The sequence below is a fragment of the Canis lupus genome, chromosome 1 (genome assembly GCF_048164855.1).
Source record: "Canis lupus baileyi chromosome 1, mCanLup2.hap1, whole genome shotgun sequence".
NCBI lineage: Eukaryota > Metazoa > Chordata > Mammalia > Carnivora > Canidae > Canis > Canis lupus.
In genome coordinates this window covers 100,336,846-100,360,665 of record NC_132838.1, presented here as the reverse complement: position 1 = coordinate 100,360,665, position 23,820 = coordinate 100,336,846, and the positions used below count along the sequence as shown (strand labels likewise).

Genomic DNA, 23,820 nt, shown 5'->3' with positions numbered 1-23,820 from the left:
CCCGCCGGGCTCCCCAGGTGCAGCCATGATGCCCACTGCAGCTGGGGCGATCCACGGTAAGGGCCTGGCTCACCTCTACAGTCGCCGCCCTTGCCGGCCCCCTGGGTGCCCGGGACCTTGGGCCGCAGGCCCTTTCTTTGGTGGACCTCCCGCACCAACGCGCCCACCCCCCCATCCCCCTCCCCTGTCACCCCACCTCGGGAGGGGAAGGGGGTAGAGGAGAGTGGGTGGAGCCGCGCTGGGTAGGGATGAGGAGGGCGGAGGTGGTGGGCCTGGGCGGGGGCAGGCGTGCAGGGGCCTGCGGCGCCTTGTCCAGCGGCTGAGCGCGCCCAACACTGCTTCTGACCCGAGCCCGACCGACCCAGCCCCTAGAGCGAATACTTATCCTAAAGTTACAGATCCGGGCAGCCCGGGTGGCTTCAAGGCTCACTGCAGCAGCCCACCTACCCATCTCAGCATACCTAGTATCCACGGGGTGGGGGAACAACGGCGGCCCTCCAGGAAGGGAAACCAGCGCACCCTCCTCCCACACCCGCTCCTGTCCGTCTGGCGCGTGACCAATTGCCAGTGATGGCTGGGTATGCGTCCGAGGCTCCAGCACCATTCATTTTCAGGGCTAGTTGATTCGGCAGGTGAGTGTTACACACTCCTTAGCGGATTCCGACTTCCATGGCCACTGTCCTCCTGTCTATATCAACCAACTCGTTTTCTGGGGTCTGATGAATGTCAACATCGGGCACCTTAGCCTGGTGTTGGGTTCATCCCACAGCGCCAGTTCTACTTACCCAAAGGGGCCCACTAGGCACTCCCATTCCACGCCCAGATCTATGCCAGCAAGCTGAGCTTCTTATCCATTTAAAGTTTGAGAATAGGTTGAGATCATTACAACCCCAAGACCTCTAATCCTTCCATTTACCAGATACAACTGTGTACCCTAACCATAATCTCTAACCCTAACCCTTAACCCCTAGCCCTAACCCTTAACCCCTAACAACTAACCCCTAACCGTAAACTCTAAACCCTAAATCTAACCCTAAACCTAACCCTAACCCCAACTCTAACCACTAACCCCTAACACTAATCCTAACCCAACCCCAACACCTAACCCTAAACTCTAAACCCTAAATCTAACCCTAACCCCTAACGCCTACCCCTAACCCTTAACCCCAACCCCTATCAGTAAACCCTAACCCTACACTAACCCTAACCCCAACACTAACCCTAACAACTAAACCATAGCTCTAAACTCTAAACCCTAAATCTAACCCTAACTCCTAACCTTAACCCTACCCCAACCTAGCACTAACCCCTAACCTCTAACCCTAAACTCTAAACCCTAAATCTAACCCTAAGCCTAACCCTAACCATTAACCCCTAAATGCTTACCCCTAACCCCAACCCTAAACACCCTACCCCCAACCCTAACCACTAACCCCAACCCTAAACTCTAACCCCTAACCCTAACATTAACTCTAACACATCACTTACACCATGGTTTTGAATAGTCCCTGCTGATGTCGGTGTGGACCCGACCAACGCCTCCAGGAGCCTCCAGCTGGCCCTGAGGAAGCCACGCCTCTGTCCTGTGGACATGGCCCTGCACCCTCCACTATGGGTCCTGAAGGGCAATTTCTGTAGGCATGTGGGGGCCTACATCAGCCCCCAGACTCACCCCCGCCTGTCCTGAGGATGCCGGGGCTCCTGCCAGCGTGGACGCGGTCCCACATCCTCCCCAAGCCTCCCCAGCGCGGGCTGGGCTCCTGTTACAGCAGGTGGGCAAGGCCAACTGCACACCCGTGCCCTGCTGGGTCCTTGCTGAGCTCAGGCACCCCCTGTGGGATGTTCAGGCACTGCAGGTAAAGGAAATAGTCCACTTTTCCCGTGTGCCACGCTCCCTTGATAAGAACATGCGACTCTTGATCTTAGGGTAGTGAGTTCAAGCCCCTTGTTAGGTGTAGAGATTACAGAAAAATAAAATCTTAAAAATTCAATCAATCAGTTGATCTGGGGGAGACACAGCCCCGGATCCCACAGGGGCAGGGAGCCAGCTTACAGGTCTACACACAGTATTATAAGCAGCAGAGCACAAAATCAGAACTTTCAGAAGTCTGCTACAGTGGGGGATACACCAGCCTTAATGGTGCTCAGGTAGCGAAGTGGGGGGCCACCCCTGGAGTGACAGGGTGTGCTCAGGATCCCCAGGGTCACAATGATGGTGGTGCCAACTGTTCCCAGGCACAGGAGCAAGCAAAGAAACCAGCTGAAAGCATTGGGTCTAGGGGCCAGCTCTCTGACGTGTGTGGCCATAAACTGCAAACCCCTGTGCAGTCATGGGGCCGCTTTCATGGGAGGGGCCAGCAAAGGGCAGAAGTGGAGGAGACCCTCCCCATCAGGAAGAGCACGGGTCTCCACCAGGGAAGTCCCTAAAATTTGGAGTTTTGAAATTCAGTCACTTGTCTGAGATAAAACAAAACAAACAAAAAACCTCGGGCACAGGCAGGGTGAACGCAGAGTTCTGACAGAAACGGAGGAGACAAAAGGGCTTGACGGCTTTTCTGTGAAGGCTCACTGCAGACTGGGTCCCGATGTTCAGCTCCAGGGCTAGAGAATCTGGCGCTCCCACACTCATCCCACCGGTCAGCGTTGAGTCTTCAGGGAGCAGCACAGCGCTGCTTGGTGGAGGCCAGAGGTGCTTACACCGAGCCCCGCCTCTGAGCCCTGCAGGTGCATCTCCACTAAGGCAGGTACACCTGACAATCAGCGCCACGGGCCCTTTCCCCAGAAGACCCGCACAGACAACTCGCTCCCACCAAGTGTACTGACCACAATACTGACCACAGGCTGCAAAAGCTCTACGGGGAAAGTAGGACCTAGCTTCTATGGGGAAAGTAGGACCTAGCTTCCTTTGTACTTTATTAATATTTTTTCATTTATTTTCTTCAATTCTTTTTTTATTAATTGCTTAATTTTATTTTTTATTTTAAAAAAGATTTTATTTATTTATTCATGAGAGACACAGGGAGAGAGAGAGAGAGAGGCAGAGACTGGCAGAGGGAGAAGCAGGCTCCATGCAGAGAGCCAGACGTGGGACTGGATCCCGGGTCTCCAGGATCACTCCCTGGGCTGAAGGCAGCACTAAACCGCTGAGCCACCTGGGCTGCCCTAATTGCTTAATTTTAAATTTTATGTATATACTTTATATATTTCTTATTTTTACTTACTTTCATTGTACTTTAATTTTCTTTCTTATCTTGGGATCTAAATTCTTTAAACTAGCAGGCCAAAACACACACAGGATCTAGTTTTTTGGGGGGTTTTCTTGTTATTTTTCTTGTTGTTTTTCTTGTTTTTTCTTTTTCTATCTTCCTTCTTTTCTGGGAAAAATAATGAGATGGAGAAATTCACCTCCAAAAAAGAACACGAGGTAGTACTAGGAGTTAATCAATACAGCTATAAGTAAGATGTCTGAACTAGAATTTAAAACAATGATTATAAAGATAGTAGCTAGGCTGGAAAAAGAGCACAGAAGAAAACTAGAGAATCCCTTACTGTAGAAATAAAAGAACTAAAATCCAGTCAGGCCAACATTAAAAATGCTATAACTGAGATGCAGTCCCAAGTGGAAGCCATAAAAACAAGAAAGGTAATGGACCACAGAGGCAGACTTAGGAAACTCAGCCACAATAACATCCATATCATAGGAGACTCAGAAGATGAAGAGAGAGAAAAAGGGGCAGAAGTTTTATTTGAACAAATTATGTAAACTTCTCTAATCTGAGGAAGGACACAGAGGCTGTAACCAAGAGCACAGAGAACTCCCACTAAATTCAACAAAAGCTGACCATTGCCAAGGCAAATCAAAGTTAAATTCACAAAATACTCAGACAAGGAAAGAATCCTCAAAGCGGTTGGGGTGGGGGTAAGTCCTTAATCTACAAGGCAAGATGAATCAAGTTTGCAGCAGATCTGTCCACACAAACTTGGCAGGCCAGAAAGAAGTATAAGGAAATATTCAATATACTGATGGGAAAAAGTATGCAGCCAAGAATTCTTTATTCAGCAAGGCTGTCATTCGGGATAGGTGAGATAAAGAGTTTCCCAAACAGACAAAGAATAAAGGAATTCATGGCCACTAAACCAGTCCGGCAAGGAATTTTAAGGGGGGCTCTTCTAGTGGGGGAGAAAAAGAGACCAGAAGCAACAAAGACTAGAAAGGACCAGAGAACATCACCAGAAACACCTACTGGTAACACCAAGGCATTCATAACTTTCAATAATCACTTTGAATGTAGATAGACTAAATGCTCCAATCAAAAGACCTAGGGTATCAGAATGGATTAAAACAGGAGATCCATCTATATGCTGCCTACAAGATGCTCACCTTAGACCTATACACACCAGCAGATTGAAAGTCAGGGGATGGAAAATCATCTATCATGGTAATGGACATCAAAAGGAAGCTGGAGGGCCCATAGTTATATCAGACAAACTAGATTTGAAACCAAACACTAGGGACACCTGGTGGCTCTGTGGTTGAGCCACTGCCTTCAGCTCAGGGTGTGATCCCGGGGTTCCGGAATCAAGTCCCACATCAGGCTTCCCTTGGGGAGCCTACTTCTCCCTCTGCCTATGTTTCTGCCTCTCTCTGTGTATCTCTCATGAATCAATAAATAAAATCTTTAAGTAAAAAAAAAGAATGAACAAATACTGTAAGAAGAGATGAAGAAGGGCATTATTTCATAATTAAGAAGACTCTCCATCAAGAAGATCAAACAATTGCAAATATTTATACCCCCAACATGGGAGTTCCTAAATATATAAACCAATTAACAATAAACATATAGAAACTCACTGAAAATAATACAATGACAGGGGATTTTAACACCCACTTATGGCAATGGACAGATAATCTAGGCAGAAAATCAACAGGGGAACAATGGCTTTGACACACTGGACCAGAGGGACTCAACAGATATATTCAGAACATTTCATCCTAAAGCAGCAGAATACACATTCAAGTGCACATGGGACATTCTCCAGAACAGATCACATAATGGGACACAAATCAGCCCTCAACAAGTACAAGAAGATTGCGATCATACCATGTACATTTTCAGACCACGACACTATGAAACTTGAAGTCAACTGCAAAAAAAAAAAAAAAAAATTGGGGAAGACCAAAAATACGTGGAGATTATGAACATACTACTAGAGAATGAATGGAACAACCAGGAAATTAAAGAAGAAATTTTAAAAATATATAGAAACAAATGAAAATGAAAACATGTTTGTCCAAACCTCTGGGATGCAGCAAAGGAAGTCCTAAGAGGGAAGTGCATAGCAATACAGACCTACCTCAAGAAACAAGAAAAGTTTCCAATACACAAACTAACCCTACACCTAAAGGGGCTAGAAAAGGAACAGCAAATAAAGCCTAAAGCCTGCAGAAGAAGGGAAATAAAGATCAGAGCAGAAATAAGCAATACACAAACAACAACAAAACATTAGAATGGAATAACGAAACTAGGAGCTGGTTCTTCAAAATAATTAATAAAATGGATTAAGCCCTAGCCAGACTTATCAACAAGAAAATAGAGAGGACCTAAATAAATAAAATCACAAATGAGAGAAGAGAGATCATAATCAACACCAGAAAAATAAGACAATTATAAGAGAATACTATGAAAAATTATATGCCAACAAACTGGGAGACCTGGAAGAAATGGACAACTCCCTAGAAATGTACAAACTAGCAAAACTGAAGAAGAAATAGGAAATGTGAACAGATCCATAACTAGCAAAGGAATTGAATCACCAAGGCACCTGGGTGGCTCAGTGGTTGAGCATCTGTTTTGGCTCAGGTCATGATCCCAGGGTCCTGGGATCAAGTCCCACATCAGGATCCCCGCATTGAGCCTGCTTCTCCCTCTGCCTGTGTCTCTGCCATTCTCTCTGTGTGTCTCTCATGAATAAATATATAAAATCTTGGGATCCCTGGGTGGCGCAGCGGTTTGGCGCCTGCCTTTGGCCCAGGGAGCGATCCGGGAGACCCTGGATCCCACGTCGGGCTCCCGGTGCATGGAGCCTGCTTCTCCCTCTGCCTGTGTCTCTGCCTCTCTCTCTCTCTCTCTCTGTGTGATAAATAAATAAATAAATAAATAGAAATATATATAAAATCTTTAAAAAAGTAAAAATATGAGAAAGGACCCAAATAAAATCACAAATTAGAGAAGAGAAATAACAACCAACACTACAGAAATACAAGTGATTATAAGAGAATATTATGAAAAATTATACACCAACAACTTGGAAAACCTGGAAGAAATAGATCAATTCCTAGAAATATACAACATAGCAAAAATGAAAAAGGAAGAAATTAGAAACTTGAACAGACAGATAACCAGCAAAGAAATTGGATCAGCAATCAAAAATCTCCCAACAAACAAAGTCTAGGACCAGATGGCCTTCCCAGGGCAATTCTACCACACATCTAAAGAAGAGTTAATACCTATTCTTCTCAAAGTATCCCCCCAAAAAAAGAAAAGGAAGGAAAATTTTCAAATTCATTCTATGAGGCTACCATTACCCTGATACCAAAACCAGATAAAGACCCACAAAGAGAGTGAGAGAGAGAGAGAGAGAGAGAGAGAGAACTAAAGGCCAATATCCCTGATTAACAGAGATCAAAAACTCTCAATAAAAAACTAGCAAGGTGGATCCAACAATACATAAAATAAATTATTCACCATGATCAAGTGGGGATTATTTCTGGGTTGCCAAGATGGTTCAATATTAACAAATCAATCAATGCGATACACCACATTATTAAAAGAAAGGATAAGAACCAAATGATCTGGGACGCCTGGGTGGCTCAGCGGTTGAGCGTCTGCCTTTGGCTCAGAGCGTGATCCCAGAATCCCGGAATCGAGTCCCACATCAGGCTTCCTGCATGGAGCCTGCTTCTCCCTCTGCCTATGTTTCTGTCTCTCTCTCCATGTCTCTCATGAATAAATAAATAAAATCTTAAAAAAAAAAGAAAAAAGTGATTTCAACAGATGCAGAAAAAGCATTGACAAAACACAGTATCCACTCATGATGAAAACCCTCAACAAATTAGGTTTAGAGGGGATGTACCTCAACATAATAAAAACTTTAGATGAAAAACCCAGAGTATCATCCTCAATAGGGATACAGTCAGGACCAAGACAGGGATGTCCAATCTCATCACTCATTCAATGTAGTCTGGAAGTCCTAGCCACAGCAGTCAGCAAACAAAAAGAAATAAAAGGCATCCAGATCAGCTAGGAAGATGTCAAGCTTTCACTATTTGGTGATGAATGATTTTCTTTTTAGAAAAACCAAAAACCAAAAAGCTCCTTCAAAAAACTGCTAAAACTGGTAAATTCAGTAAAATCGCATGATACAAAGTGAACTTGCAGAAATCTGTTGCATTTCCATGCAATAATAATGAGGCAGCAAAAAGAGAAATTGAGGACGCAATCCCATTTATACTAGCATCAAAAACAATAAGATAGGTAGGATTAAGCCTAATCAAAGAGGTGAATGCCCTGTACTATAAAACAATGCCCTGTACTATAAAACAATGACAAAAGCAATTGAAGATGACACAAACAAAATAGAAAGGCATTTCATGCCCATGGATTGGAAGAACAAATATTGTTAATAAGGCTATACTACTCAAAGCAATCTACACATTTAATGCAATCCCTATCAACATAGCAACAGCATTTTTCAGAGAGCTGGAACAAATGATCCTAAAATTTGTATAGAACCACAAAAGATTGAAAATAGCCAAAGCAGTGTTGAAAAAAATAACCAAAGCTGGGGCATCACAATTTCAGACTTCAAGTTATATTACAGAGCTCTAGTGATCAAAAGAGTATGGTGCAGCACAAGAAGAAGACATATAGACCAATAAAACAGAATGGAAAATCAAAACAAGATGCAGACCTGTAACTCTATGCTCAATTAATCTTCAACAAAGCGGGAAAGAATATCCAGTTGCAAAGAGACAGTCTCTTCAACAAACGGTGTTGGGAAAACTAGACAGCCACATGCAGAAGAATGAAATTGGACCACTTTCTTACACCATATATGAAAACTAAATTAAAAATGGATTAAAGACCTAAATGTGAGACCTGAAACCATAAAAAGAAGAAAAGATAGGCAGTAATGTCTTTGACATTGGCCATTGGATCTTCTTTCTAGATATGCCTCTGAGACAAGGGAAACAAAACAAAAATAAACTATTGGGACTTCAAGTTGAAAAGGTTCTGCACAGTGACGGAAACAACCAAAGCTAAAAGGCAACATAAAAATGAGAGAAGATATTTGTAAACGACATATCCAATAGAGTTAGTATCAACAATATATAAAGCAAAAAAATTAAAAATATATATAAAGCAAATATAAATCTCAGCATCCTAAACACAAATTATCCAACTGAAAATGGGCAGAAGACATGAATGGACATTTTCTCTAACAAAACATCCAGATGGCCACCAGACACATGGAAGATGTCACCTGACACATGTCAGAATGGCTAAAATTAACAGCACAAGAAACAACAGGTGTTGGTGAGGATGTGTAGAAAGGGGAACCCTCTTACATTGCTGGTGGGAAGGCAAACAGGTTCAGCCACTGTGGAAAACAGTATGGGAGTTCCTCAAAAAGTTAAAAATAGAACTACCCTACGATTCAGAAATTGCACAACTAGGTATTTACCCAGAGGATACAAAAGTACAGACTCGATGTGGACACAGCACAATGTTTATAGCAGCATTATCAACAGTAGCTAGCCAAACTATGAACACAGCCCAGATGTCCATCGACAGATGAATGGGCAGAGAAGATGTGGTAAATATACACACTGCAATATCACTTGGTCATCAGAAGAGATGAAACGATGCCATTTACAACGATGTGGGAGAAGCGAAAAGGAATTATGCTAACTGAAATAAATCAGTCAGAGAAAGACAAATACCATACGATTGCATTCATATGTGGATTTTAAGAAACAAAACAACTGGGCAAAGGGGGGGATGGGAGAAGCAAACCAAGAAACACACTCTTAAATATAAAGAATAATAAATACCAGAGGAAAGTGTGTGTTTGGGGGGATGAGGAAACGTGGGATGGGGATAACGGAGGGCACCTGTGAGTACCAGGCACTGTATCCAAGGCTTGAATCACTATGTTGTACACCTGAAACTATATTATACTGTGTTAACAGTAATTCAAGTAAAACTTTAAAATAACAATTGTTAGTATTGATGAAATGGGTGCGCACAAGAGATAAAAACAAAGGAAACTGAATATCCATATAAAGAGTGTTTAGAGCACAAATCCCCTCCTTAGCTCAGCTCAGGCGATGCCTGCCATGTCTATTCTCACCCCAGCAGAAGCCTGGAGTTTGATTCTCTGGAGAGGCCTCTGAATTGGTGAAGCCAGGCTATTCTCCAACCCAAAACCTAAAAATAACGCTTAAAACTAACCCACTGAAAAAAAAAAACAAAAAAACAACTAACCCACTGAAGATACTGGAGTCCCAAATGCCAGGCATATGCCCAGACCCTAACCCTAACTGTACACAGAAAATAACTCTAACCCTAAACTTAATCCTAACCTTAACCTAAGCCTAATACTAGACATATCACCAGCCAAAAACCAAACACTAAACCCCGCCCCTAATCCACAAAACCTAATCCTAACTCCAGCCCTAACCCTAAACCCTAACCCCTACTCCCAACCCTAACCACTAACTCCAACCCTAAACTCTAACCCCTAACTCTAAAATTAACTCTAACACATCATTTACCCTGTGGTTTTGAGTAGTCCCTGCTGATGTCGGTGTGGACCCGACCAATGCCTCCAGGAGCCTCCAGCGGGCCCTGAGGAAGCCACGCTTCTGTCCTGTGGACATGGCCCTGCACCCTTCACTACGGGTCCTGAAGGGCAATTTCTGTAGGCATGTGGGGGCCTACATCAGCCCCCAGACTCACCCCCGCCTGTCCTGAGGATGCCGGGGCTCCTGCCAGCGTGGACGCGGTCCCACATCCTCCCCAAGCCCTCCCCAGTGCGGGCCGGGCTCCTGTTACAGCAGGTGGGCAAGGCCGACTGCCCACGCGTGCCCTGCTGGGTCCTTGCTGAGCTCGGGCGCCCCCCGCTGGATATTCAGGCACTGCAGGAGGCCGTGCCGGAGGAGCGTCCTCACTCCCACGGCCATACCGCCTTCTTCCAGGCTCCAGCAGTCCTATAAGCTTTGGAAATGTCTCACTGAAATGGAACACAACATCCCGGCTTCTCCAGAAATACTTACGGACAATGAATCGGAACCCATAGAATATGAAATGAAACGAAATGTGGAAAAACTTTTACAACTTCCACCAAAATTCACTCAACCCTCTTACACTGTGGGTGAGAACGTAAGCTGGTGCAGCCACTCTGGAAAACAATGTGGAGGTTCCTCACGAAGTTACAAATAGAGCTACCCTACGACCCAGCAGTTGCACTGCTGGGAATTTACTCCAAAGATACAGATGCAGTGAAATGCCAGGACACCTGCACCCCAATGTTCACAGCAGCAGTGTCCCCAATAGTCACACTGTGGGAGGAGCCTCAATGTCTTTGGACAGATGATGGATAAAGAAGATGGGAGATAGATAGGAATATTAGCTATCAAAAATAATGAAATCTTGCCATATGCAATGATGTGGTGGGTAGAACTAGAGGGTATTATGTTAAGTGAAATGAGTCAATCAGGAAAGAAAATTACCTATGGTTTCACTCATATGTGGAATTAAAGAAGCAAGACAGAAAAGCATCTGAAAACAGAAGAAAAAATAAATAAGATGAAAAAAGAGAGAGGAAAAAGAAACTCTTAATCATAGGAAACAAACTGAGGGTCGTTGGAGGGGAGGAGAGTGGGGGAATGGGGTAACTGGGGGATGGGCATAAAGGTGGGCACAGGATGTCATGAGCACTGGGTGTTATATTCAACTGGTGAATCACTGAATTCTACCTCTGAAACTAATAATACACTATACGTTAACTAATTGGATTTAAATTAAATTAAATTTAAAAAAAAGATCAGTTGACCATATCAGAGGGCATTTCCTTCCAGGCTCTCTCCCTCCAACCTGTCCCTTCCCAGGGGAGGGGGTGGGTTCTGGGTGCAGCAAGAGTCAAAGGGCCAGGGGCTGCTGGGGTTTTGGAAGAGTAATCTGTTCCTTAGGACAGAGTCCATGGGAACAGAAGGGAGGGCAGAGGTGGGGCACAGCCTGTTTCTCTGTAACATCCTAGGCTCAGGGCAGGAGAAGAGCACATCTGGGTGGGGTGGGAAGGAGACTCCCATCTCTTGGGAGTCTGGTCTGTGTGAAATCCGCTTGGGGACAGGCAGTGCTGTCTGCAGTGATACCCCTAATAAATTTTTTTTTTAAGATTTTGTTTATTTATTCATGAGAGACACACAGAGAGGCAGAGGGAGAAGCAGACTCCATGCAGGAGCCCGATGCAGGACTTGACCCCAGGACTCCAGGATCATGCCCCGGGCTGAAGGCAGGCAGCAAACTGCTAAACCACCCAGGGATCCTACCCCTAATAAATTGAACCTTTTAACTCCCCCCAACCCAAAAAAAAAAGTCTCTTCATCAGCTTATGCCAGAACCACACTGTTGTGGGTTTGTTTTTTTTACGTAGGTTCCATGCCTTATCCGTAGCCAAGCACAGGGCTTGAACTCATAACCCCGAGATCAAGACCTGAGGTGAGATCAAGTGTCAGATACTTAACCGACTGAGCCAGCCAGATGCCCTAGAACCATACTGTTTTAATTTTGTAGTTCTGTGACATAGTTTGAAATAGGGAAGTCCTGAGTCCAGCTCTGTTCTGTTTCTTCACTACTGATTTGCTGTCCAGGGTCATTTGTGGGGGCAGAAAAATGTTAAGGTTGTTATTTCTATTTTTAAAATATTCCATCATGATTTTGATAGGAATTACATTGAAACTGAGGGTCAGGTCACTTCAGGTACTATCGACATTTTAACAATATGAAGGCCCCCACCCCATGAACCCAGGATGTCTTCCCAGTCTTGTAGTTTTCAGTGTACAAGTCTTTCACTTTCTTGGTTTGGGCTAATTATTTTGTTCTTTTTGATGCTACTGAGAATGGAGTCATTTTCTTAATTTCCTTTCTGATTGTTCATTGTTGGTACACAGAAAGGCTACTGATCTTTGTTTGTTTGTTTTTTATTTTTATTTTTTATTTATGATAGTCACACAGAGAGAGAGAGAGGCAGAGACACAGGCAGAGGGAGAAAGCAGGCTCCATGCACCGGGAGCCCCACGTGGGATTCGATCCCGGGTCTCCAGGATCGCGCCCTGGGCCAAAGGCAGGCGCCAAACCGCTGCGCCACCCAGGGATCCGCTACTGATCTTTGTATGTTCATTTTGTGTCCCACAACTTTACTGAATTCACTCATTAGTTCTAACAGTTTTTGGTGGAGTCTCTAGAGTTTCCTGTTTCTAGTACCATGTCTTCAGCAAAAGGGACAGTTCGACTTCCCATTACAGGTGTGGATGCCTTTTCTTTTTCCTGTCTGTTTACTACAGTCGGACTTCCAGTGCTAAGAGGGACTTCCTTTCTTGTTCCTGCTCTTAGGGGTGATGATTTCAGGTTTTTTATCATTGAGGATGATGTCAGCTACGGGTCTTCCCACACCGCCTTTATTCTGTTGATGGACGTTTCCTCAAAACCCATTATGCGGGCAGCCTGGGTGGCTTAGCGGTTCAGTGCCTGCCTTTGGGCCAGGGTGTGATCCTGGAGACCTGGGATTGAGTCCCACATTGGGGTCCCTGCATGGAGCTTGCTTCTCCCTCTGCCTGTGTTTCTATCATGAATAAATAAATAAAATGTTGTGTTAAAAAAAAAAAAAAAAAAAAAAAAAAAAAGAAGAGGGCACCCCCGGTGGCGCAGCGGTTTAGCGCCGCCTGCAGCCCGGGGTCTGATCCTGGAGACCCAGGATCGAGTCCCACGTCGGGCTCCCTGCATGGAGCCCGCTTCTCCCTCTGCCTGTGTCTCTGCCTCTCAGTCTCTCTCTCTCTCTGAATAAAAAAAAAAAAAAAAAAAAAAAAGACCGGGGGATCCCTGGGTGGCTCAGCGGTTTAGCATCTGCCTTTGGCCCAGGGCGCGATCCTGGAGTCCCGGGATCGAGTCCCAGTCAGGCTCCTGGCATGGAGCCTGCTTCTCCCTCCTCCTGTGTCTCTGCCTCTCTCTCTCTCTCTCTCTCTCTCTCTCTCTTTCTCTATGTCTATCATAAATAAATAAATCTTAAAAAAAATAAAAAAAGACCCACTATGATTTTTATGTTGTATTTTGTCAAATGCTTTTTCTGCAACTATTGAGATGATTGTATGGTTTTTGTCCCTTTTCTCATTAATGTGATGGATCATGTTGACTGATTGCCAGAGGGGAAGTGGGTGGAAGATGGGCAAAATAGATGAAGAATAGTAAGAGCTGTAAGCGTCTGGTTCTAAAAAAAATAAGTCACAGAAATTTAAAAAGTACAGCCTAGGAAATAGAGTCAGTACTATTGTAACAACTTTGTATGGGGACAGATGGTGATGACACTTCTCATGGGGAGAGCTGAGTAATGTACAGAATTGTCGAACACTAATTTGTAGCCATGAAATTAATGTAACATTGTGTGTCGGCTATACTTCAATAAATATTAAAGAATAGGGATTTCTTTTTTTTTTTAAGATTTTATTTATTTATTCATGAGAGACAGAGAGAGAGAGAGAGAGAGAGAGAGAGGCAGAGACACAGGCAGAGGGAGAAGCAGGCTCCCTATAGGGAGCCCAACGTGGGACTCGATCCCAGGTCTCCAGGATCAGGCCCTGGGCCGAAGGCAGCACTAAACCGCTGAGCCACCGGGCTGCCCCAGAATAGGGGTTTCTGATAGAAATCACGGTGGGTTCCTGAAAGGCAATTACACAGCCATTACAGATATGAAGCCACCTTTGTAGAGATGATAAAGATTTCTCAAATGTCTTCAATGTTAGTTTTTAAAATATTTATTTGAGAATGCATGCAGCGGGGAGGGGCAGAGGGAGAGGGAGAATCTGAAGCAGATTCCTCACCTACCCCGGGCCCAAGCCCCACGTGAGGCTCCATACCACAACCTTGAGATCCTGACCTGAGCCAGAATGAAGAGTCAACATTTAACCAACTGAACCACCCACGAGCCCCTCAAATGTTCTTAAGTGCAAAACCCATGCTGTGAACCCTGGAGTGCTGGAGGACATCTGCAACCCTCAGTCTGCGTAGAAGGGCCGGAGGCCTGGAGGGCCTAAGGATGGGAACTAAGGGGATCCCTGGGTGGCGCAGCGGTTTGGCGCCTGCCTTTGGCCCAGGGCGCGATCCTGGAGACCCGGGATCGAATCACACGTCGGGCTCCCAGTGCATGGAGCCTGCTTCTCCCTCTGCCTGTGTCTCTGCCTCTCTCTCTCTCTGTGACTATAATAAATAAATAAATAATTAAAAAAAAAAAAAAAAAAGGATGGGAACTAAGGATGTGGGAGGATGCCTGCATCCACACCGCCCCCCCCCCCCCCCCCGTGGTGACAGGACCCACCCCCGGGACGCTTGGCCATCAGGGTGAAGGGCTAAGTGCTGATTGGACCCAGCCTGCCTACAGTGATGATGTGGGACCCTTGTGGGCAGAACTGTGGTGCCCCATGGTTCCACCGCTGCCTGGCACTCACTCTGCGTCTGCAGGCAGTTGGAGGCACTGGTGCTCCGGATCTGGCTCACAGTAACCAAACTATTCCACTCTCCCCAGTACCCCGGTGCATAAAGAGAAGGTTTATGCACAGCGACAGTGGGGCTGTTCTCGGGCCACTGTGGGGCCTGTGGAGCTGGGTGGGGGCACTGGTCTCCCAGGCTGGGGTCGAGAACACCCTGACCCCCATGCGATGACCATGAGGCAGCCCCTGTAGCCCTTCCACAGCTCCATGGGGTAAGGGCGGCCGCCTTGCTGCCCCAGTCCAGGGAAGGAGGCTGCAGTCAGAGCTTGGGCAGCTCACCTGGGACCCCCCACTCCCCTGTAAGCTCTGTGCTGTGTAGGGGAGACCCAAGCCATGACCTTTCCAGCATGTCCTAGACGCATGGACCCGGACATGTGATAACACCCCCCCGCCCCGCCCTGTGGTCTGGGGTGGGCAGTCAGGGCTCTCTGGGTCCTCTTGGCCCATGAGCAGGCTTGCTTTTCATGAACTGCTATGTGGAGTTCCTCGTGCTCCCCCCAGGACTCCCCCGTCAGGCTATGTGCACATAATTGCATTCAGGGTGAGTAGTTTGGTCACACTCTTGCTGGCATAAGTTTTTAATTTTGATGAAGTCCAGTTCGTTGCTGTTTCCCTTTGGTTGTTGTGCTTGTGAAATCTAAGAGAAACCTTCGATCCCCCCCCAAGCCTGCAGGAATACTTGCTGGCTGGCCCATTTACCACCATCTCGATGCTGGCCCCGGGCTGGGAGATGTCACCCTAAGCATCAGGTCAGCAGTTCCCCAGAGGCTCCGGGGACCCCCGTGTGCTCCTGATAATGGGGTGGGGGAGCTCAGTCATCTCAGCATGACGGCATGTCCTGGGACAGTGGCTGGGAAGGTGGACTGTAGGTGGACGAGTGACAGTGAGTGAGTGCTTATGTGTGATCCTCCAGCCCAGTATGTCCTCCTTGGAGCTATGGGGTTGTCTCCATGCTCTGTTCAGATAGGGATCTGCCCACAGGGAGCACACAGATGCATGTGTCCTCTGAAGGTTTTCATGCGGTGTCATTCTTGGGTGTGTTTGGTTTGCAGCATCATGCAAGAGGACCTGGAGACCCTGCTGGCCTTGGAAAGGGCTGATATCATAGCTCAATACCATCAGGTGAGTCCCAGACAGGTACCACAGATGCTAGAGCACTTGCTAGAGGTGGAGACCATACCTGCAAGAGCAGGTGAGGTCCAGGTGGGAATCAGAGCCAAGGATGAGCCAGGTCAGCCCAAACAAGGACCATAGTCACCAGGAACAAGTGAGTCCCTGGGGACGGTCCCGGGCATCAGTAGCAAGTGAGGGTCCATCCTGGATCATAGTCATCTGTAGCAGATGAACCCAGGTGGGGACCATAGTCACCAGGTCAGGTCAGGCCCAGGTGGGGATCATTGCTGGTAGAAGCAGGTGAGGCTGTCAAGCTGCCTCCACTGGGCAGACAGGCCCTTCCTTTCATGCCCGGCCAATCTCAGAGGGTCCTGGGCTCCCTCAGGATTCAGGGGAGAGAGGAGCCATTCTGCTCCCTTCTGTCCCCTTGTCCCTGGCTCTGATCAGTCTCCACCACAGGCCCCCCTCTGTTTCAGGCATGCCAAGCAGGTCTCCACGAGACCTGTCACTGTGGAAGGTCATGGATTATCAGGCCTTTCTGCAGTGAGTCCCCTGGACACCGCTTCATCCATCTCAAGGGGGGTTTGCATTTGCAAGAACGCCTCTCTGGAGGCTGACCCATCCCCCCAGGTCAGGACCTCATCCCCCGGAGCCTCTGAGGGCCATGTCTGTGCTGGGCTGGAGCTGAGAGACCCAGGAGGCAAACCCGGGAAGTGGGCAGGAAGGGAGCTGGGCCTGGGGACAGGCCCCTGGGCACTCAGAAGAGTGGCCTCCACGCCTGCTTCAGGCAGGGCCAGGTGTCTGCCTCTTGCATCCAGGGGAGAGGGAGGGTGTCCAGTCCCTTCAGCAGGGGCTCCTGAGGGTGAGGGGCTCTGGGATGGTGGCGTGCTTTCTGTAGGAGGACGGTCTGGCCTGGGGCGAGTCTGCAGGGGTGCTCCTCCCTCACACCCCCCCAGGCCAGGGCCTCCACAGTCCCAAAGGCTTCTGCGGGGCTTCAGGTAGATGCCAGGGACAAGGCAAGGTCAGGGAGGGAGGGTTGGCAGCAGAGGGAGGGGCCGACCAGCTTGGGCAGGAGGAGGGAATAGGAGGAGGAGGCTGCCCTGGGGCAGGAACTGGGACAGGCCAGTGGCCTTGGTTGGAGGAGAGGAGGCTGCTGGTTTGATGGTCCGATGAGAACCTCGTGGATGCTGGAGACTCCATGTGGGGCCAACAGGGCTGCTCATGATCCCCTTAGCCCTGCTCACTGCCCAGTGGCTGCTTGGATGGGTCAGGAGTGGGTCGTGCTCAGGGGCTCTGACAGGACAAGAGGTAAAATGGGCCAGAGTGGCAGAGGTGACAGCAAGAGGGGTGGAGTCAGGGTACAGCAGGGGGAGGATGCTGGGCAGTCAGGCCCTGGGAAGGTGGGGGGTCTCAGCCGGACGATCACAGGGGCACCCAGGCAGCGCTGACAGCTCTCGGGCTGGTCCATCTCAGGACAGGGGCAGGTCACCTCCTGGGGGTGCCGAGGGGCCCCTGCCCAGCCCATCACCAGTCACAATCCTTCTCAGACCCCCCAGAAATCTGCCTCTGCCTGACCACAGGCAGCTGGCAGCCCCTGCCCTCCCTGGCGGGAGCCCTCCCCATCCAAGTCCCCTGGGCCCAGACATATGGGCTGTGGGGCTGGGGCCTGGGCCTCAGGGCTCTGTGTCTCTTGCCTTACAGGGAGAAGGAGCTGCCTGGCCCCAGCCCCCATGAGGCCAAGGTGAGAGCCCCTCCTGGGCACCAGGTAGGACATGGGCGGTGGGCTGGGGGCCAGCTGTCTGCAGACCCGGCCCCCCAGGATGTCCCCAAGGGTGTCTACCCAAATCCCCCATCCCAGCACTGCACGGGCTGCTGGGAATGCAGCCCAGACCCAGAGCCATGGTCAGCGGGAGCAGCCCTGTGCCTTTCTGGCTCCTCTGAGTCCCTGCAGGGCGACTGGACGCGGCACCGAGCACCCACCTCCCACAGCTGGAGGCTCATCTACTGCCCCCACTTGTCCTTTTCCAGAAACATCGCCAGGAGACCTGACAAGTGGTTAACAATGCTCAGGAAATGAGGCCACTACCACCACAGTGAGAAGGTGGGGCGCTGGGTGCCCCCGAGGGCACTGTGTCCACTGGAGAGTCCCCCGCCTGGGGAGAGTCTGCTGCTGGAGCCGAAGCCTCCCCAGGCCCAAGGATGGCAGTGGAAGGAGTGTCAGGTCAGGGCCACCGCCCCTGCTCCTTGTGGGTGATGGGGCCCAGTTCTAGGGAGACCCAGCCTCTCCAGAGACACCGTGGAGCTGAAGCCGGAATCTTCTAGATACCTCTTGCTCCCTGAGCTCCAAGGGGCCACCCTGGGCCCATCTCACCAGCATTGCCTTCCCTCCTACAGCTGCATCACTGGGTCTATAAGGGGGTTCCACCTCAGGTGTGGAGACAGGTGTGGTTGCATTTGCTGGAGATTGAGAAGGTTAAAGCCAGGAACCCAGGGAAATACCAAGTAGGGCCCTTCCACTCCCGGCAGACACATGGCCCACAGGGAAGGCCTGGACAGGAGCAGAGGGGAACCTGGGGGGAGGGGGGAGGTCAGCTGCCTGGGGACCCAGGGTGGCCCCAGCATCTCCTGGTGCCTCTCTGACCCAAGTGCCCCGCCCACCTCTCTGCTGCCCGCACCTCAGTCCCACTGTCCCTGGAGCAGAGTAGGCCCAGGTCCAGAAAGGGACAGGGTTGCAGGGCTCTGAGCTCCTCCTGGGCAGGGTCAGCATCGGGGTGATGGGAGCTGGCCCTCTGGACAGGCCTGGAGCCCTGAGTGGGGCCAAGCAGGTGGGCTGGGGCCAGATTCCTGCTGGACAAAGCAGGATGAGCGCTTAGGGTGGGGATGGGAAGGGGAAGACAGCCAGCTGTGCTGTGCCTCACCAGGCAGGGGGGGCAGTATCTAGGACTCAGGAGGGCACCTGGAGCAGAGGCCCCCCGATGTCTCCCCAGGTGCCCTGAGAGCAGGTTTCAGGGAGCAGCCTCCCCAGAGGCAAGCTCAGGGCACAGCCTGGGGCTTAGTCCTGGACAGGCCCTGTGCTGGGGTTGGGGAGGAGCCTCGGGTGGACACCTGGGAAACCCTCCCCACCCAGGGATGACTCTCATGTCCTCTCCCCACCCGGGCTGGCCCCCCCATGTCCCCTCCCACCCAGGGCTGAACCCCCCTGTCCCCTCCCCACCTGGGCTGACCCTGAGTTCCCTCCCTGCCCACGACAGCTGAGCACAGGCCCTCAGGCAGGCCCCATGGGCACAGCGGGCACTCGTCCCCTGGCTTCACAGGGGAAGGAAAGAGGTTTCTGTAGGACACACTCACATGGTGGCCTGCAGTGCCCCCTGCTTAGGACAGCAGTTGGTGACAGTCTGGGTTCTGTGTCCCTGATGCCGCTCCTCCTCCCCCAGTTCTCCCCACAGGAAATGAAGGAGGAGGCCCAAGCCTCCTCCCGGGACATCAAACAGATAAATCTAGACATCAACAGAACCTTCCGCAACACGTCACATTCTGGGACCGCTATGGGGTCGAGTGAGGCTGCTGGGCAAGCAGGGTTCCGGAGGCCCCAGGGGAGGACTGGGGGCTTCTGGGTAGGGAACATGGAGTCTCTGAGGCCGGGGGAACGACGGCAGCAAACAAAACACTGCCCTATGGTAAAGTGCTCGGGATGACCCACGTGCCCCCATCCCCTGGGGTCTCAGGGATAGGAAAGCCACCAGGACGGGGCCTCCAGGTGTCACTGTGTGAGCTGAACCCCGAGGGGCTGTGGAGCTCCATGAAGAGCAGGGGGCAAGGGTGGGGGCCATGGGGGGGCAGTAAGGGGACCTGGGGCCAGGGCTGCGGCTGGACCAGGACACACATGGACCAATGAGGGTTGGACAGGTCAGGGTGAGACCCGCTCTCAGTGTATCTATGTATTTCTGAATTTTGTGCATTTTAGACAATTTACACTGTTTGTAAACATACATAATATGATGACCCCCCAGATGCCACCCCCAGTCCAGCCAGGGTCCTGTACTGACCACACGTGTCCCCAGGGCAAGTGTGTCACAGCAAACCCCCAACCTGGGGTCGACTTTATCTGTAGACGTCTCCGTATACGTCTTAGAGAATGGGGATGCCCTGTGTCTGCATGCCCCCCATGCCATTCCCCCCTACCCCATCCCCCTCATTCCCCAGAGAATCAGCCCCCACTGAGGTGCCCTGAAGACCGCAGGGCCTGTATGACTGGTGTCTGCACCTTGCCGGCCTCGCTGTCTGGGGGGCTGGACTGAGCAGAGTACCCTGCTGTCCCCCCTCCTAGGCAGCAAGCCCTGTTCCACATGCTGTTGGCCTATTCCGTGTACAACACCGTGAGTGTCCCTGCCCCTGGACCTCCTGCCCTGCGGGTGTCCTTGTCCTGAGTATTGGTGACCAACAAGACTCATAGTTAGGACCCCAGCTCCCACTGTCCCAAAATGCAAGGGAGGATCTCTCTCTTCCACGACCCAGGTAGGGGGCTGGGGCGCAGACCTCCCTGTGGAAGGGAGGGCGCCTGAATACCCAAGTGCTGGGGCTGCCCAGGGCTCTCGCATGCACCGCTGCTGTCCTAAACTTGGGTCTGGACCCTGACGAGATGGGACTACTAATCAGAATGTTGTGCCCAAGATTGTGAATCCGAGAAACCACCAAGGAGCCGACACCGAGGAGCAAGTACACAAGGGTTTATTTACAAGCTCAAGCATGGATCCAAGTATACTCCACACAGCAGAGCAGGGTCTTGGACCCAGAAGTGGGTTACAACTGGGTTTTTTTATGGGCTGGTCTAGGAAATTTTCAGAAGGGGTGGAGGAATTTTTTCCATTCCAATATGGGGGACAGGGTGGGGGAGTTTCTTAAGATGTGATATGGGATTCCCTGCCGAGGACATTCTGCAGTTTTTCCTGTAAAGTTCAGCTCTTATTCACAGGGGCCTAAGATGGCTGTACTTGTGTTAATGCTAAACTTGAGGTGGAATGGCCTTAATTTTCTTGGCTTCCACAAGAACCCTGGGCGGGAGGAAGGCTCCCATTCCCCCGAAGTGCACGAGGTCGTGGCTGACCAGGAGGCCGCTCTCCTTCCTGGCGCATTTCAGAAGGGTCTCCCAAGGAACACCAGCTCAGACGCTCAACGACTCCGTGGCAGGGTCTTGTCTTGGCCCTGCTCCCCTCGTGGGACCCCCTAGGGGCCACAGTCAGGCCCCCGACTGCCCTCATGGTGGGGTCTCCAGACCTGGCGGGTCTCCTGCAGCCTGGCACACCTCCTGGTCTGAGGATGGGGGACCTGGCATGGTAGCTGCAGGGTTTGATAGTGGGGCTGCATGGTGCTGGCACCTGAGCTGGTCTGGGTGGCCCCGCACCCTGCTCTCCTCACCCTCTGGGAGCACCCTCTGGGAGCCTGGGCTGTGAGGGAGCTGTGGGAGCCTGACGCCCACGTGGGGAGGGCTCAGATGGGGCCTCAGGTGTGGACACCCTCCTTGGGGCTCTGGCTTTTGCAGGAGGTGGGCTAAGGTTGGCAGGTGCCAGGGTATAAGCCAGATTGTGGCCATCCTGCTGATGTTCCTGAGTGAGGAGGATGCCTTCTGGGCGCTGGCCCAGCTGATGACCGATGAGAGGCACACCATGCACAGTAGGGGCTGGATGGGCCGCTGGACGGGATTGGAGCTCAGGAGAGCCTCCCTACAGGGTTGTTGTAGCCGTGGGACAGGCAGGGACCCCCACCCAGCCCGCCTCCCCACTGGCAAGGGCACTGGCTCCCCAGGTGGCCCTTGGGGTCCTGGAGCCACAGCCACTGGCCCCACCATTGCAGACCAGTCTTGCATGCCCGTTGCTCCCTCAGCCTCCCGGCTGGCTGCCTTTTCACCCCCCAGACCCCCTTGCCAACCCACAGCCAGACAAAGCCCAGGTGGCAGTATCTCCCCCACTCCCGGGCCTCCAGCCTGACTCCCAAGCTCCAGAGAGGGCCGTGCACATTCATCACTCTCCCCGGTGGCCTGCACCTAATGCCCCTGAGTGCTGGGGATCTGCCTGCCCCTGCAGTGGCCACTGCAGGAAAGAGGGTGCTGGGTCAGATGGGCCTGGTCCTTAGCCCAGGGCACCTACCCTGCGGGGTCTCTGCGAGGATGAGGGTTCCTGGGCCCTGCCACCCCTGCCCTGGAATGCAGTCTTGCTCTCTGGGAAGAGTGGGTCTAGTCAGGGCTCAGAGGGCTGTGGGCACATGGAGGTCAGGGCATGGGGGAGGAGGCCCCTGACAGGATACCCCACCCCCTGCCTGGTGCAGGAGGAGGGCCTGATCGTAGGGGACCTTCATTCTAGGGTTCCCCAAACTGCTGAGGTTCGAGGCCCATCACGAACATGTTCTAGACAGAGCTCTTCCCAAGCTGAAGAAGCACATGGCAAATAGAAGCTCCCCAGAGGCTCCATCCCTGAGGCCGGGGGGCAGAAGGGGGCCAGCACAGCCCTTCTGAGCTGCCCAGAGTTTGGGGTCACGTTCCTCCTCCTGGGGGCCCGTGGGTCAGGACCAGTACAGACTTTACTGCAACTCAGCCTGTGCCCCGTGGGCCAGGACGTGGCTGAGAGAGAGTGACAGCTGGGGAGCTGGTGGCCTCAGGTCACGATGGTCTGTGCAAAGCACCCTGGGAGGTCTGTGCTCCTCTGCCCAGGGGGCCCGGGCTGGCCAGGCTCCGGGGGCGCTTCCTCCCTTCCTCAGGGGTGCCTGTGCTCCTGGGGCACAGAGGGCCAGCGGGGCTATCAGCGTAGCCCTGGAGGGGATGTCAGGACAGCAAGAATTGCAGCTCACACAGCCTGGGCCACCCTCGCTGGGCGGGCTCAGCTTGTGCACCTTGTGCTGCTGCATCTCTCCCACCAGCATGTGGAAGGCATCCTCCATGCTCTAGCAGGTAGGGGCTGGGTGAGGGTGGGGCTCAGCCCGGGGGCCAGGCAGCTCAGGGGACCAAGGGACCCCAACCCCCAACCCACCCCCACTCCCACAACAGGCAGCCCCAGGGCTCCCCCATTTGGCAGCTTTTTCCCTAGGAGCTTCCCCAGAGGGTGGCCCTGAGGTCTGGCTCCCACCTGGAAAGACATGGAGGAGAAGAGAAGCAGTCAGCGCTCAGCTGGGACCCACTGCCAGATACGGGAATGTGGCCAAGCTGGACCTTCAAACTCAGCTGACCCTCCAGTGGAAAGTCACTACACGAGTGAGCCCAGGGTCGACCAGGAGAACCCAACTAGCCACCAAACACCAGCACCAGAAATGATGTTGTTTCAAGCCATTTCGGTGTTAGGATGACACAGCCCAAGGATCAGATAGCTGCACGGCAATAGATACACACACACCCCAAGACGAACAAAAGTCAGAATCCCACTCAATGTTGTCAAACAGCAGCAGAATGGTTACATACACGATGCTCTAGTCACATGATAGAACAGATTGAGATGCTAGAAATCACAACTGCTGAGAGGTGTTGGAGGCATGTGCTTGCTGGGTTCAGACAACAAGCGAGGAGAGATAGGAAACATCTTACAGAGGGTGGGCTCTCTTAGGAAAGGACATCAGATCCCTTCGAAGTCTACAGATGGTGAAATCTATCCTTCTCTCTTTTGTCTTCTGTTTTTCCCCCTACTTTGTTCTTCATAATTATATTTCGGCCTCCACCCTTCATCCAAGCCAATGACCATACAGGCTTTTTTTTATGACATTGGGTCCTAAAGGAGGCAGAGCTTTGGCTACCGGGTTCAGGAATGGTTATTGCCTAGGTTTATGCTGATCCACCTAACTGATGCCTTCACAGCTCTCCTCTCCTTGCAGAACAAGGGGAAACACAGGTCTTACAATGAAGG

General features: G+C 50.9%; 1 long non-coding RNA gene across 2 annotated transcripts in view; it reads left to right on the top strand.

Moving 5' to 3' along the window:
* The window catches only part of LOC140642181 (uncharacterized), a 46,761-nt gene extending 27,633 nt beyond the window's left edge, over window positions 1-19,128 (top strand). The window contains exons 4-6 of one of the 2 annotated variants that reach the window (XR_012038718.1): window positions 15,877-15,946; window positions 17,639-17,678; window positions 17,966-19,128. This is a non-coding gene — a long non-coding RNA (uncharacterized lncRNA). The remainder of the gene's footprint in view (window positions 1-15,876; window positions 15,947-17,638; window positions 17,679-17,965) is intronic. The other variant, XR_012038713.1, reaches the window with a different exon arrangement.
* The last annotated feature ends 4,692 nt before the right edge of the window (window positions 19,129-23,820 follow it).